At 37.1% G+C, this 12,889-nt stretch overlaps 1 long non-coding RNA gene across 1 annotated transcript; it reads right to left on the reverse strand.

The window, feature by feature from the left end:
• Positions 1-976: 976 nt before the first annotated feature.
• On the reverse strand, positions 977-1,767 carry LOC104114553 (uncharacterized). The gene is made up of 3 exons (XR_690417.4): positions 1,665-1,767; positions 1,400-1,516; positions 977-1,292 (listed from the first exon to the last, which is right to left on the reverse strand). It is a non-coding gene; the product is annotated as an uncharacterized lncRNA (long non-coding RNA).
• Positions 1,768-12,889: the final 11,122 nt, after the last annotated feature.

The raw sequence follows: 12,889 nt of genomic DNA on the forward strand, positions 1-12,889 counted from the left end.
TAAAAAGCATCGGGTTCAAATGATCCCGGTGCCTTCAAGCTCCATCCACCCCTTATTGCACTATCTCTTTTGAATGCTAGCACAACTTAAAGAGGAATGGAATCTAAAATATTCTTTGTTTATTACTGCAGAAAAGCCAATAGAACACAGAGTATCTTTTTTTTACTGTACGCGTGAATCTGGTGAAAGTTAGTTTAGTTTTTTATTACATTATTTAGTTTACTGTTACGTAGCAGTACTTTTCTCTTCTAATCTCCAGAGCAAGAAGCCCCGTGAAAAAAAAAAAAAAGGAATAGTGTCCATTTTAGGTTTGAATGTTAATGGAAATATCACAAGATAACTAGTATTTTACTTGGTGCAATGCTCATTTGATAAAATTCCAATCGATTTTACTCTAATAGTCAAAAGCAAAGAAAGAAAAAGAAGTACGTTTATAATTAATCTACCGACAAAATTCAGAAGCGAAATCTGTCGTGACCAGAGTCATAGATACAGTAATTAATAAAGTTGGTTTCTGCATTGATTTATTGTAAAGCGAGATAAGCATTGATTTTGTAATGATGTATTCCTTTGCTTTCCATGTAGATTTCAACAACGGAAAAGGGATATATATATATATATATATATATATATATATATATATATGTCCCTTTACTATCGGATATTAGTTATTTATATCCTTCGTTATACTATTAGTTATTTATATTCTTCGTTATACTATTCGACATTTCTTACCCTTGCCGTTAGCCTTTTTAACAAATTTACCCCTCCCATTAACGGACCCAAACTGAACACGTGGCACATTTTTAGAACCCCAAACCCTTTTTCTTCCTAATCCAAGATCCATACCCGAAAACCATACTAAACCCATATCAATAATAAGAAGCCATCTTCTTTTCTTCTCAAATGATGAAAAAGAAAGCAACTCCAAATGACAGGTAAAAATAAAAATTCCAGCGACAAATCAGTAGGAAGAAAGCTTAATTTATTAAGTGCCTTAATGCATTATCTTTCATCATTGCAAGAAATCATTAAAATCAAACCCCGAAAGTGAAAAATGAAACGCTGCTACTACCTTAATTGATTGAAAACAAAAACTCATGAAGGGGCGAAATACATCACGATTAAAAAAGAATTAAAAGGGTAACATATTCTTCGTTCTATGCTCCTTCCTTAAGCAAACTGAGGGCTTCAGATTCAGCAGACAGAGCTGGGATTGCTCCTTTCTTGGTTGTTGTGATGGCTCTACATGCACACGCAAACCTTAGTACTTCCCTCAATCTTGCTTCATCCTACATTTTTAGTTTTTCCACAAATTAATTAATCCCCAATATTTGTTTAGTTTAAACGAGCTTAATTTGGGTAAGAAATAATAAAGGTATTACTGATTAATTATTACCTCAAGAATGGATTGGTCATCGACAATCTTAGTTAGAAGGGCACCAACAAAAGAATCACCAGCTCTAGTGGTGTCAACAGTCTTCACGTGGAATGCCTCAACTCCTCCATGGAAATTCTACATCCCAAAGATAAGTTAGATCAAATTATTAGTAACGCATTACAAACTTATCTCTACAAATTTATTTTATTTTAGAGAAATTCTTCCTAAGGAACAAATATATATGTAGATGTACTGTGAAAGGTACAAATAACTAAGTAATTACCCCGAGTATAGCCAACTAAAACGATGGAGTCTAAACCCTAATTTTTGGGAAGAAAATAAGATGTCTTCTTATTATTGATATATGGATTTAGTAAGGGTTGGGAAAAGAAAAGGGTCTGGGGTTCCAAAAAAAGAAAAGGGTCTAGGGTTCCAAAAATATGCCACGTTGTCCGCACAGACTAGGTCCGTTAATGGGAGAGATAGATTTGTTTAAAAGACTAACAACAGGCGTTAGAAACGTCGAATAGTATAACGGAGGATATAAATAACTAATATCCGATAGTAGAGGGACATATATAGCCCTTTTTCCGTTTCAACAAAGATAGCCTTTGTCTTACTGAATATAATCCATCAAATAATTTCTTAAAGTAGAATATTTTCCACGAAATTTTAAAACACGTTGTATGATGCAAACTCGACAATTTGAGTATGTAAAAATATAATCTATTCCAAGTCTGGGTAAAAAAATATAGAAGATTGATCCAATTAAAAACATCAAAAAGATTTTCCTTTTTATTTTTAGTTAGTCGTAGTAGGTAATAATTCCCCTTGGATTTTCTTTGGGCACCGGTTCTTTTTCAAGGGATGTTATTTTGAACTAGGTATTTTTATCTTTGTAGGAGTAGGATAAGAAGGAAACTAAGTTGCCCCTAGATACCATTTTGACGTTTTCGATGCTGTCATATTTACGTTACGGTAATAATTCCCCTTGTTGCTTAATATTTTTCAACTATGTGTCTACTTGCTTTGACTTGAGAGTTGGAACGGAACCGTCACGATTGAGTCATGTGCATTGTGATGTGAGGCTTAGTTGATATTCTGTGCTATCTTGTATTAGTCTAAAACGTGTGCCGTGTGTTAGTCGAAGTGAAATCATTAAGTTGTGCTAATCTAGTATATGATGTAGGCATTTCGTTGATTGATCATGGATTCACTTGCCGACCACATATAAAATTATTTGTAGTTAGCCCATTTGAGCCTATAGATATTTTTCTTTGTACCCACATTACAAGCCGTATTCTCATTCTTGTTCTTAACCGAATTTTGTTGAACCTTTACCTCCAAAATCACTTAATCGCTAGAAGAAGTAAGGCGAGATCTTGAGAGTAGCTTTTTGGTGGAACCATGGAAGGGCCAAAAGGTTCACTAATGTTATGAAAGACATTTAGCCGAGAAACTCAATGTAAGGAGAGTGTTTGAAAGAAAAAAAAAAGGAAAAAAAAATAAAATAAAATAAAGAAATGGGAAAAATATTGATATGCAAAAAAGAGAAAACACATATCCTATTCTTCTTAATTCGTGCTAGGGGTGACATAGATGAGCTTAAACGAGAAGGGCTAAATTGTGTATGGTTCCGTGGCAACGTATTGAGTTATTTATGAATAATATGTGCTTGAAAGTTGAGTGTAGTGTATTAAAGTGCATAGGAGGGTTAGTCACTAATATCCAAATCTATCCTACATGTCCCTTTGCCTACATTACAATATGAAAAGACTTAATTGATCCTACACTTGGCAAGTTTAAATTAGTATAGACATACACTACGGAAAAGCCTATAGTACAGCCATAGGATACACATAAATTCCCTATTGAGAGTGAGTGATATTTTATTCATATATGCGATGTCCTTAATTTATGTTCAATGTCATATTTGAATATGTGGACTGTCTTTATATTCACTCTCTTGTTCTATAGTGAGCGCACATGGTCTTATGACGGATAAGTGATATTATTAAACTTCTCTTCTTGGGTGAGTGCGCGAGTTGAAGATGCTTAGTGGTAACGAGTCGTTGAGGTGAGGTGGTTATGGGTAGATTGTTTGAAGTCTTTGATGGGGCTACTTATACTTTGGCATGTTGAGGTACAAAAGTATGTGAATTTCGTATGCCTATGCTTAATTATCGGTATCAACTATAGTCAAGGGTAGAGTGTATGTTTAATGGCAATTTGCTCCGTCATGATATGATATGTTGAATTTGTTGGGGTAGTAAGGTTTTATATTTCTCGAGGGAGAGCAAGAGTCTAAGTGTGGGGTGCTGATATTCGGCTAAAAGTATTTGTATTTATATGCATGCCGCCTCACATTTTACTCGAATCTTATGTATTTTCACGTGTTTTGTGATAATTTGAGCTAAATTTTGGCATTTCTATGTGTAGGAGCTATCTGGAAGCAATTTGGAGGAAAAGGGAAAGAAATGGAGCAAAAAGAGAAGAAAAGAGCACAATGGGGAAGGGAAGCGCCCCGCGCTACCTGGGGCGCTGGAGGCAAACCCAAAATTTTCTCACCTCCCAACTCAAGGCAAGGTCAGCGACGCATTGCTCTGGATGCTGGGGCTGAGATTTCTTCTATTTCGCTTGAGACTTGGTTTTTACCGCCCTACACGACCCCAACTCGTATAGAAACTATTTTAAACCTAATTTGAAGGGGGAGGGACGCTACTTTGAGAGCAGATTACACGTGAGGATCACTCGAGAGCAAGGATTATCAGTTTTCTTTCATTTTTGTTAGTATTTTCAATCATTCAAACACTTGGGAATTTGAGTAGTATTGTCATGTGTGGCTAAGACCCAAAAGTGTTGGAGTTATAATTAGCCATGGATATTATTGTTTGACGTTAACTTCTCCTTAATTATAATTTATTATTATATGGTTATTTTTTCTATTCTGTGTGTAATTGCTTGCTTATCTGGCGAACGGTCAAGTTCTATTCACTATCTAGATTATGCTTGATAAAGCTACGTTTAGATTAAAGAAGAATTGAAGAGGGAATGATCGTATCTCTAAAGTTGGGGGTGAATTTATGGTTAGTATATGATTATACCTAATTACCATACTTAATTATATACTATGGTCTTAATGCGTTCTTGCTAGATTAATTTCATTAAAATATAAGCGTTAATCCATCATGAACATGAGTGTAGTAATTCGGAAGAGTAATACGAGCATATATAATTCGGTGAATTAAAAACTATAAGTGAATTGCATAAAAGGAGAATTAACTAGAATACAATAGGATTAGTGAACCGATCACAACTGGAATAAATTTCCCTATTGAATTCACAACAACAATCAATTTTCTGCTGTGCTACGTTAATTCTCTGTTCTAATAGTTTATTTTAGTTAATAATAATAAAAACTCAATCAATTTCTTAACTTGACTTGATAACAATTTTAGTTGAAATTAGTAGGTAGTTAACGACAAGTCTCTGTGGGTTCGACACTCTATTCATCACTATATTACTTGTTTACAATGTATACTTGCGTGTGTATTTAGGAGCAATAAGTTTTAAGCACCGTTGCCAGGGAATTGAATATTGATTGTTTTACTAGCTTTAGCTTTTGTTGTTTATTTCATTGAGTCTAGATTTTCTTGTTGGTTGCTCTAATCTTAGGAACTTTGCTTGAATGCGACGGTTCAGGAGCCAAGATAGAATTCAAGACTTTGATCCAGAACTTGAGAGAACATTTCACAGAAGGTTGAGAGAAGCAAGCGATGCAAATAATCTTCAGGCACTTGTTCAACTACCTGCTGAGATGGCAGATGCACAACCATTAGCGGTGCAGGAGGTGGTGATGCCCACCATCGCTAATGTCACCTCTAGCATGGTGAAGCCTAGAATCACCGGGCACTTTAAGCTTAAATAGAGCATGATCCAGCTGCTACATGCAAACAAAACACTTATAGGTCTACCACATGAGGATCCGCAATGACATAATTTGAATTTCTTGAATATCAGTGATACTTATATCATAACCGCAATCACATTGGACTGTGTGAGACTTACACTATTTCCTTTCTCTCTGTTGGGCGAAGAAAATAGATGGTTGAGTCTGTAACTGTAATGACCCGATCGGGCATTTTGGACATTTATGCTCCTTTCTACTATTTGAAGTCTTGAATACCTTCATACGATGTATTATGACTTGTGTGAACTATCGGTTTTGGTTTTCAGGTATTTCAGAGTTAGTTTGAAAGAATGAAATCCAAGGCTTTAAAACTTAGGTTAAAATAGTGATCGGATGTCGACTTATATGTAAACGACCTCAAATAGAGTTTTAATGATTCCAATAGCTCCGTATGGTGATTTTGGACTTAGGAGCGTGTCTGAAAAATTATTTGGAAGCCCGTAGCTAAATTAGGCTTGAAATGACTAAAATAGAAATTTAAGTTTGGAAGTTTGATCGGGGAGTTGACTTTTTGATATCGGGGTCGGAATCCGATTCTGGAAATTGAAAAGGTCTGTTATGTCATTTATGACTTATGTACAAAATTTGAGGTCAATCGGACTTGATTCGATAGGTTTCGGCATCGAATGTAGAAGTTAGAATTTCTAAGTTTCATTAAGCTTGAATTGGGGCATGATTCGTGATTTAAGCATTGTTTGATGTGATTTGAGGCTTCGACTAAGTTCGTATGATATTTTAGGACTTGTTGGTATATTCCGTTGAGGTCCCGAGGAGCTCGAGTGAGTTTCGGGGTGGTTTCATACCATTTCTACGCTATTTTTAATTGTTGATTTCTGTCTACAGAGGTGTTCATCGCGATCGCAAACATTTGGTCGCATTCGCGAAGGGCAAACAGCAGTTTGGGACCTTGTGAATCGCGATCGCGGAAGCTCTTTCACATCGTGTAGAACAAAATCTGTGCTGCACTGATCCGACTTTAGAAGCTTATATCTCGTAATCTATAAAGAATTTAGAGATGATCCAAAAATAAAAGTTGTATACCTTGATGTCTAGTTTTCAGAAAGTCAAACCATTTGTCATTTGAAGTTTTGTACAAAACATTATAACCATTAAACTAGAGGCTGTCTAGAAGAGTTAGGGAGTTTGTTCTTCGCGATCGCAAGTGGTTTTCTACGATCGCGAAGGGCAAATTTTGGGCTGAAAATTTTTGTGCTTCACGATCGCGAAACATTTTCCGCGATCACGAAGAGTAAATGCCTGGACAGAAGCTATATTTTGAGGTTTCGGCCATTTTAACACATTTGGAGCTATGGAGCTCGGATTGAAGCGATATTTGAGGCGATTTTCACTATACAGATTGGGGTAAGTGATTCTAACTCGGTTTTGGTTAGATTATACGAATATATTGTTGTTTTTATCAACATATTAGTATTTTGGGTTGAAAATAGCAGAAAATTTCATAGACTTTAATTTGAAGATTTGAGGGTCGAGTTGATGTCGGAATTTGATAAAATTGGTATGGTTGGACTCGTATTTGAATGGGCGTTCATATTTTGTAACTTTTGTCGGGTTCCGAGACGTGGGCCCCACAATCAATTTTTGAGTTAATTTCGTATTTTTATTTGAAAATTAGTATTTCCTTATGGAATTAATTACAATAATTGGTATTGACTTAATCGAATTAATTGTTGCTGGATTTGAGCCGTTCAGAAGTTGATACGTACAGTATGGGATTTCTGGAGCATTATTTAGCTTGCTCGACATTGGATTCGTCTTGTTCGAGGTAAGTAACTCTTCTAATCTTGGAGCTGAGGGTATGAACCCTGAATATATGTATTATGTGAATTATTGGGAGGTGACGCACATGCTAAGTGACGGGCGTGTGGGCGTGCACCATAGTAATTGTGACATAATTGGTTCCGTGAAATTTTGTAGTCAAATAATCTCGGCATTTTCTATGTAGTTCTATGTGTTAAAGAAATTGAGTTGAAAATCATATTAAAAATCATGTTGAGGCTATGTGCCAGTATTATTGGGACCCACAGAGGTCATATTGCTGTGAATTATTTGTTTAAATTGAAGATTTATACTCAGTCATATTCATTTCATTACATATCATATCTTAGTCTCTGTTGCTATTTATTGATTCATCATATCATCATTTTGGGCTAGTTTCATGACATTCTGAGCCCGGGAGACTGGAGAGATTGATGACTGAGTAAGGCCGAGGGGCTGATTGTGAGGAAAATTATGGGATCGGGCTACACGCCGCAACAGGCCATATTGGCTTTATATACTTTATTTTTATGTGGATCTGGGCTGCCCGCTGCAGCAGGCCTTATAGGCTTTATTATAGCACGTTAGCTGTCCATGCAGCAAGTGAGCTGTCCATGCAGCACGTGAGTTGTCTGTGCAGATTATAGCGCTTGGGCTGAAGGAGCTCCTCTAGAGTCTGTACACCCCCCCAGTGAGCGCATGTACCTACTGAGTGCGAGTGCCGAGTTCCAATGCCGAGCGATTGGGAGGACTGAGTGACTATGAGGAGTGAGTGACTACTGTAAGGACCGAGTCACTGTGAGGTCTGAGGGACTAGGATGACTGAGTGACTGGGAGAACTGAGTGAAATGATACTCTGAGAGTATGCATATGATTTTATCACTGATTTGCATCGCATTGACATGCACATATGACATACATGCATAGAGATGTATTTTTCTCATGCTGTCCAGTATCACATCATTCATGATTTCTCACACATGTTGACAGATGGGCATAGTGATGTATTTGTTTTACACGGGTTATCTGGAAAGAAAATGAAACGTCTCATTCATTATTGAAAGGATTTTGGGAAAATTATTATTTTCAAACTTATTCATATTTTTGGCAACTTCGGTAAATGATTTGGGTTTTCACTGATGTACTTGAAAGGAAGAACTATTTTTAGAAATCATGATTTAGCTGAGCATTTTATCTTTGAGTTACTTCTTGTATTATTTGCTTTACGTTGTTATGGATTGTTGTGAACTATTGATTTTGGACCCGACCTTGGTAAAAGCTCGTCACTACTTTTAACCTAAGATTAGGTTTGTTACTTATTGAGTTCATGGGGTTGGTTGTACTCATACTACACTTCTGCACCTTGCGTGCAGATGTTGGCTGCTGATGTTGCTGTGTACGTTGGGAGCTGGATCTGAAGATGTACCTACGTTCCGGTTATAGCTGCCTCTTGTTCATGGTAGCCTTCGATTTATAAAAATCTATTCATGTACATTTCGAACAAATGATGTATTATTTCATACTAGTTTTGTAAACTCTATTCTTAGAAGCTCATGATTTGTACTACCAGTTCTTGGGGAAATGTATTGGTTTCATATATTTTCTTTTAATTAATTGTCTTACTAAATTCATTGGAATTGGATAGTTTATAATTGGCTTACCTAGCGGGTTGGGTTAGGTGCCATCACGACTAGTCAGATTTTGGGTCGTGACAAGGTGGTATCAGAGCTCTAGGTTCATAGGTTCTACGAGTCATGAGCAAGTGTCTAGTAGAGTCTTGCGGATCGGTATGATGACGTCCATACTTATCTTCGAGAGGCTACATGGCATTTAGGATAATTTCCCATCTTTCTTTCCTTATCGTGCGGAGTTGATTTAGCTTGAAACATAACTCTTTGAATTCCTTCCACGCATTCATATGCGCACATGAGCGCTCGGTATCAGCTGTGCATTGCCGACTTATGATTCTATGAACGAGGTTCGAGATGTGTATTATGTGTTTTGGTGATGGGCCAGTCTGGAGGACTTGAGGCCATGGTTGAACCGCAACTTAAGCTCGGTAGCTTCAGTTGTAACTTGTACATTTGGACTCATATGTCTGGTAATGTCCCTACGAGTGGAATTTGTTGCTCGATGAGCGGTGAAATGGCTTTGTGATGAGTATTATGTAACTGCGGGATGTGTTAAGACGATGTGAGTGTGACGAGAAGTGTTTCCTTGGAATGTAAAGAGGGCCATTGGGTGCTTGATTTTCGTTTGATATGACGTACAATCTCAAATTGTGAGTGTGTTGAAGGATCTGTCATGCAGTTTAATTGTGGAGAGAATTAAATTTTCATGTCTTGTTAATGAGTTTGGACTCAGGAAAATTAAGTGATTGCGTAGTAATTGTGGATGCGAGAGGGTATAACAAGATGCCAATCTGAGGCTAAGTATGTGTGTTTCTTATAATGTTGATTGGAGAGTTTCTTTTCTACCAGCGGGTTATATGTGTTGAGATTTGAATTTGAATCTAGTTGAGAAAGTTGACTTGACTTTCAAGAGAATGAATGCGAGATTACCAGATGATTGAGGTATTTTATGGTTGGTGTTGCATGGGCCTGAGAAGAATTTTTGTTGAACTGACTGCGGTATTAAGGCAGTAATAGAGTATGGGTATTGTGAGTTATCGAGTGTTTTAATCTATGGCTTTGAGCCAAGTGAGGGAGTCTGCTATTGACAATTCAATTTCATGGTTATATGTAAAGGTTTAGTTTTGGGCTGAGGCATACTTGTGGGTTAGTTATGTCTTGCAGAGATTGAGATCGAGGATGACTCGAATAAGGAAATTCCTGGATACGGGTTATATTGCACTTATGAATATATGAAAATCATGGAATAAGTGAGTTGTTATTTGTGAAGGATGTAGTGCGCACAGAGTATGAATTTGATTGGTGGTGTTAAGGTAGGGGTACTTCTTTGGGTGTTGTTGTGCTAATGGGGCATGTGTCTTTCGGCCTGTTTGAGTGGTGCAATTGATATTTGAGCAGAGTGGATGACTCTCCAGAAAGTTCTAATGGATTCAAGATTAATATGTAACAATTGAGAATTTGTGGCGGATTTATTTATGGCTAAAATCTGAGATTTAAGTTGGATGGTGTCGAGACTTGTGGCATTTTTGTATATAATTATGGATTTAATATTTTGGTATCGGGAAGGTGAATGAAACGGCCTTAGACTCAAATAAGGTATTTTTAGAGTGGGTGTTTCGGTTGTAGTATTTATAGGGATAATTATGATGTGGTGAGACTCTACAGATGTTTTGGTGGCAATATTCTTGGGTTTTTGTGACCTACATGGTTTGGTCGAGTTAGAGAAATTTAGTTCTAATAGCTTGGTTATGTGTAGATGGATTTCAAAGTGATCTTGATGGTTTCTACCATGGTTTGAACCAGATATTTTCTACTGGTGTGGGAAATGTGTTGTGTATTGTGATTTCCTCCTAGAAGGAAGCAAGAGGAAGGTTTCTAAATAACCGGGTATGTAATTTACTGGTGACTCAGAGTTGATAATGGGATTCTTGTGCTTGTCACATGATGTCATAATAGATATGGTGTATTGTACAGGATTATGATTTACATGTACAATATGACAGTTCAGCCTTGAAGATAAGGTAACTAATGTTGGACATCATGGTCAGTTTCAGATATTTCGATGAATGTTATAACTGCTCGGTAATTCCTGAGAAGGGTGCGCATTTCAGAAGGCGCAATGTGTTTTGACTTACGGATGTTCATCGGTATTGCATTACTCACCTGGTTGATAGACTGTGGATATTCAAATTATTGCTATGTGGCACAGAAGAATTATGAAAGTATTCCTCATGGGATTATCGTAAATGGAAGATGTGTTAGTCATTGTAGTGCTGGAGTTGGGATCAGTTACGGTGATTCATGAGTTCGATAAATTTGGAGACTGGGAGTTCTCAAAAGTATATTGTTTCGGGTTGTGGTCTATTTGAGGTGAGTATTTTATTTTAACTCAGTGGAGGCACTAGTTGCGCTAATTATTTGTGATAGCTACGTACTATAAGTGTGCATATATGTGAGATTTGAGCCAATGTGCGGGCATTGGGGCAGGTATTTATACTCGAAAGAATGCTTATGCTATGATATGCCTAGAGTTGATTGTTAAGCGTAAAGTTATAATGTTCTCGTGTTCTTACCTTTGTTGAGAACTATCTGAGCTACACTTGAGGTTACAAAGAGGCTAATTCCCTCAATAAACGGGGTAGTTACTATTTCTGCGTTAAATTGTCGATTTGAAGTGTGATAGCTGACTTTGCACATGCTTACACTATGACGTGTTATTTATACCAGTCCAAGAGCATGAGAATCTTATTTCATTATCATATATGAGTGTACTTGTTTAATTTTTCCTGTATGATATGCTGGGACTGGAGGCTTGTGACTATGCCGGGCGATTCATATTATTGGCACGTGAGTTGTCTGTGCCGTGTTTGGGAATTTTATTTCTATGATAATTTATCTGATTCATTAATTTCTTTTCTCTACAATTGTGCACATGTGCCTACGGTTATCCTCTTCACTAAATTTGAGGAGTTGGTTGTAACATTGTGGTTGTGGTGGTGCTTGTTGAACTTGCAATATGGTTCTCTTCCTTGAGACATCCCCCATATTTGGGTACACGTATTGCGTAGTGGTGGCTGGAGTTATATTGATGTGGCGTGTCTGTGGGATAGTTTTGTTTAATAATATAAGGTCAATAGACCTATAATGGGTACTATCAGGTTTGATTACGGTATATTCGGGAGTATAATATTGAAAGTTGGCTTAAGAAGTGATTATGGTTATAGTTGGGGCGAGAGAGCTCCATGACTTGTTGATCTGATAAGGGGTCATGAGATTTTCGCGTGTTTCTTTCATTATCAGCAGTGTACGAAGGTTTTGGCATGAGGTTTTGTTTGATATGGGGTTTAATATCAGTACCGAGTTGGTTTTGGAGTAGCTACTGTGATCAGGAATGGTGCTACGAGCATGCAAGTGGTATAGTATGTTATGTGATTGTATTCGTGGTTATGGTTATGGCTCGATGCAACTTGTTCAGACTTATAGAGTGTGTAAATATGAGATTCGGGTCTTGTAAGAAATTCAGAATGTTGGGAATTAAATTACAAGGGTTTTACAGACTAAGGTTAAAGTAATGATCTTCAATTGTATTGTGTTGTCGGGCATATATGGAATAAGTTGGCGTGAGATCACCCCCAGGTATGTGCATGGTAAGGTAGAATAGAGATTCGAGGGCTTGGAAACAACTCTTGGCACGTTCGAGGATAAACGTATGTTTAAGTGGGGGAGAATGTAACGACCGACCGGTCGTTTAGGGCATTTATGCTACTTTCTACTACTTGAAGTCTTGAATACCTTCATACGATGTATTATGACTTGTGTGAACTATCAGTTTTGGTTTTCAGGTATTTCAGAGTTAGTTTGGAAGAATTAAATCCAAGTCTTTAAAGCTTAGGTTAAAATAGTGACCAGATATCGACTTACATGTAAACGACCCCGGAATAGAGTTTTGATGATTCTAATAGCTCCGTATGGTAATTTTGGACTTAGGAGCGTGTCCGGAAAATTATTTGGAAGTCCGTAGCTAAATTAGGCTTGAAATGGATAAAATGAAAATTTAAGTTTGGAAGTTTGACCGGGGAGTTGACATTTTGATATCGGGATCGGAATCCGATTCTGAAAATTGGAATAGGT

This window comes from Nicotiana tomentosiformis, chromosome 5 (assembly GCF_000390325.3).
Source record: "Nicotiana tomentosiformis chromosome 5, ASM39032v3, whole genome shotgun sequence".
NCBI classification, from domain to species: Eukaryota; Viridiplantae; Streptophyta; class Magnoliopsida; order Solanales; family Solanaceae; genus Nicotiana; species Nicotiana tomentosiformis.